We start from the raw sequence: 4,046 nt of genomic DNA on the forward strand, positions 1-4,046 counted from the left end.
CCTGCTGGGGGCATGGTGGAGACAGAGGAGAGGTTGTAGGCTGGCTTTAATGGCTTCAAATTACCAAGCCCTGGTGTCTGAATTCCTTGATGGAGGGATTCCACCTGAGTTGGGCTTCACTCCTCCCCTGGGGAAGGCGCAGGCTCCAGACAAGCCCCCAAAAAAGCTCACTTCTGCCTATGCCTGGGGCAGTTGCAGCCTGAAAAGTCCTGCCACTGTATCCAGAGGCAGTCAAGCCTTTGTAGATACACAGCCACAAAAATCTCTGTTTCCTTCTTTTTTTTTCCCCCTTTTTCTGTCAGTCCTGCCCCTTTGGTGCCGGCAAAAATGAGCAACCTCCACTTTGATCAGGTTCACCTAAGCTGGGGGCCTATTTTTAGTAGTCAGAATTTGTTAATTAGTTCCACAATTGGCATTTGATTGTGTCCAGTCCCTGCTGCTGGTCAAGTCCTTTCCTTTCCCCTCTGGGAAGTGGCCTGTGGGGGAGGGGCACTGACCGCCGCAGTTTTGGGAACTCACTGTTCTGGGGGGTGCTCGCAGCCAGTCCAGCTGGTCCAGACTGGGTTACGCTGTGTGTCTGGTCCCTGACATGGCCCCAGGAGCTGTTCTGTACTGTTTCTGGTTATTTAGTAGTTATTCTGGAGTATCAGTTCTTTTTAGTGTTGTGGTAGTTAGATTCAGTTGTCAGCTTGGCCAGGTGAAGGCACCTAGTTCTGTTGCTGTGGCCTTGAGCCAATGGTGTGTGAACCTCATCTGTGCTAATTACATCTGCAGTCGGCTAGGAGGTGGGCCTGCTGCAATGAATGACGTTTAACTTAATCGGCTGGTGCTTAAATGAGAGAGCTCAACGTAGCACAGCCTAAGCTGCTCAGCATACCTCATCTCAGCACTGGCAGCTCAGCCCAGGCCTTTGGAGATGCAGAAAGAAGTCACCCCGGGGAAAGTTGCTGGAACCCAGGGGCCTGGAGAGAAGGCCAGCAGAGACCATCCTGTGCCTTCCCACGTAAGAAAGAACCTCAGTGGAAAGTTAGCTGCCTTTCCCTTTTATTAAATCCCTTTTTATTAAAAGCCAGTTCATATCTGGTGTGTTGCATTCTAGCAGCTGGCAAAATAGAACAAGTGTATAGGTTCTTTTTAAAGTTGAAAAAACTAATAGATATAAAAGTTTTTTGTAACTAAAGAGAAGGCATTATTACTTTCTCATGCTATTTATAAAACTTTGACCAAATATGCTCCTGGCTTTTGTCCTTTTTGAATCCTGGATTTGGGGGACTGCTCTTATATGGTAATATTTATTCTTTTTTTTTGAAATAGAAATATTTTTATTCATATTTTCATTTTTCATGCTTTATTCATTGGACCAGGATTTGGGGTGGGAGTATTGAATGTGGCAGGGCAAAACAATTTTATCAAAGTAAAAAGATTCTTAAGAATACAATGGCATATATATAGCATAAGTCCTCAAAGGAATCAGTTTTTTTTTACATAAAACAATTCTAATTCTTAAAACAAAATTATAAGATACATCAGTGACCAGCAAGTTTAAAACATTTGCAGTGACTAAAATATTTAATTGTTCTCCATTTTGGGGGGGGGGGAAGGGGGAAAGTGCGTGGGCTGGGAATCAAACCCACATCTCCCACATAGCAGGTAAGAATTCTACCACTGAACTATCCTTGCACCCCAAACTTTTCTCCTTTTAATCAGCTTTCACAAAAACATTCAGTCATTACTACTTGAGCAAATCAGTTTTAGTTTGTTCATAGGCTTCCATCTTTTACATGATGCTTGTTCAGTTGTTAAATTTATAATGTAATAATGTTTTAGGCCACATTCCCTCCCCATAATTCTTCATGCCAGATCATAGATTTTCCTTTTCTTTCAAAAGCCATGCTTGTTTTTTCCTGGATCAAAGTTCTTCAGGAGATATTAGCTGGTTGTTTAAAATATGTGTTCTCTTTCTTTCAGGGCTCTTCTACAGTTTTCTTCTTTTTTCTTCCACTTTGAAGAGTTCCTGTTCTTTTCCCTTTCTTAGCAAGATCTTGTTGTTGGCCTCTACATTGTAACTTAGAAAAGAAGAGATTTTTGTGAGACCTTTTCCTAAATACAAATTAGCTTTGGGCAGTGCAATGATGGTTCAATGGCAGAATTCTCGCCTGCCATGCTGGAGACCCAGGTTTGATTCCTGGATGCCTGCCCATGTTAAACAAACAAACAAACAAAAAGAAAATTAGCTTCAATTTCCACTTTGTGCTATTATTATCCTTAGGTTTATCTTAAGAAGTTATCGTTCTTGTTCTCTTACTTTTCACTACTTTTGCTCCTGCCTTTATTAGAAAGGTTGATGACTTCACTTAGAACACAGTTCACTTAACTCTTAATTTTCTCCATCATGGGTTATAGCTGAAATGTTGAAAACATAGAATGGAAGGTATCTTTCTGAGAGATCATTGCAAGCAATTTCCTTTTTAAATAGACATAAGAATTTGGGTCACCAAATATCCTTTCAAAGACTTCTGCTTTTCCTTAAAATTGCCATTTTCCATGCTGTGAAAATGGAATGGTTAATAGCTTCACTACTTATCTTGATCTGCTTGAACTCCCTTTTCCCAGGGAACTTTGCAACATAAGGATTCATCTACTCATTGTCAAAGAAGAGGGTCTCCTATTTCCTAGAAGAAAGGCAGTACAGGGATAAGAAACATCTTAATGACGTCACAGCAACTCAGCTCCTGCCACTTCACCATACGGTTACACAGCTGCTTTCTGTAGAAAAATTTTCACTCAAGACAGGCCGATGAAGTTCAGTGTTTCTCTCTCTAGCCTGGAAAGACACATGGTGAACATGGCAAACTCCACTAGCTTTCTCTCCAGGTTTCTTATTTCATGAAGCTCCCCGGGGAGCCTTTTCCTTCGTCTCTAAAGGTCTCAGACTGTGCAGGCTCTCGGCCTCGTGACTCTGTGTGGCTCTTCTTGATGTTTCTCTTAGAACCTGCCATAATGAAATGTGATTACAACTTTGTCCAGAGTATTCTAATTGCATATGCCACCATAGTTTTTACTTTGAGATACTGGATTACATTTCATTGTCACCTCTGTTTTCATAAGCATGTGGAGTCAATCTTTTTCAGGATCCAGTTTCTGATGACTCCCAAGTTCTCCTCCTGAGTGGTCAAATATTGATAACTTAAAAAGAGTTTGACACATGTTTTAAATGAACTCCCCCTTTATATATGTTCAAAATGAAATTCATCTGAACTTTTCTCCACAGTTGTGAGATAGTATCAGTCAATATTTCTTGAATAGTTTGGCACTTTATAATCTGATAGACTTGTCATTGCTGCCTTCCCTTTTTTTTGTTTTTAATTTTTATTAGCGAAATTTTGGGTTTACAGAAAAATCATGTGTAAAATACAGCGTTCTCATAAACCACCCTACTATCAACACCTTGCATTGATGTGGTACATTTGTTACAATTGGTGAAAGTATATTTTTAGAATTGTACTCATAACTATTGTCCATGGTTTAGAGTTCACTGTTTGTATAGTGCACTTTCATGGATTTTTAAAAAAAATGTTATCCTACTACCATATATACAATATAACATTTCTCCTTTTAACCACATTCATAAATATATTTCAGTGTTGATAAAAAAATATTATGTTCACAACATCATGCTACCATAACCACCATCAATTACCCAAACATTTCCATTGTTCCAAATAGGAGCATGTACATTTTTTATAAGAAACGGTAAAGTAAAAAGAACACCCAAAATATCATACTCCTCCCATCACCTCCTATTGTTTATTTATTTTTTGTCTTTTTTTTCCTTACTCCTCCGTCCATACACTGGAAAAAGGGAGTATCAGTCACAGGTTTTCACAATCACATGGACAGACCTTAAAAGTTCTATAGTTATTCAAGAATCAAAGCTATTATTGGATTACAGATCAACAGTTTTAAATTTTTCCCTCTAGCTACTCCAATACACCAAAACTTGAAAAGGGATATCTATATATTACAAAATAATAGCTTCCAGAATG

At 39.2% G+C, this 4,046-nt stretch overlaps 1 pseudogene; it reads right to left on the reverse strand.

Moving 5' to 3' along the window:
* Positions 1-1,722: 1,722 nt before the first annotated feature.
* On the reverse strand, positions 1,723-2,546 carry LOC143676052 (telomeric repeat-binding factor 1-like; annotated as a pseudogene).
* Positions 2,547-4,046: the final 1,500 nt, after the last annotated feature.

The sequence above is a fragment of the Tamandua tetradactyla genome, chromosome 3 (genome assembly GCF_023851605.1).
Source record: "Tamandua tetradactyla isolate mTamTet1 chromosome 3, mTamTet1.pri, whole genome shotgun sequence".
Taxonomy (NCBI): domain Eukaryota; kingdom Metazoa; phylum Chordata; class Mammalia; order Pilosa; family Myrmecophagidae; genus Tamandua; species Tamandua tetradactyla.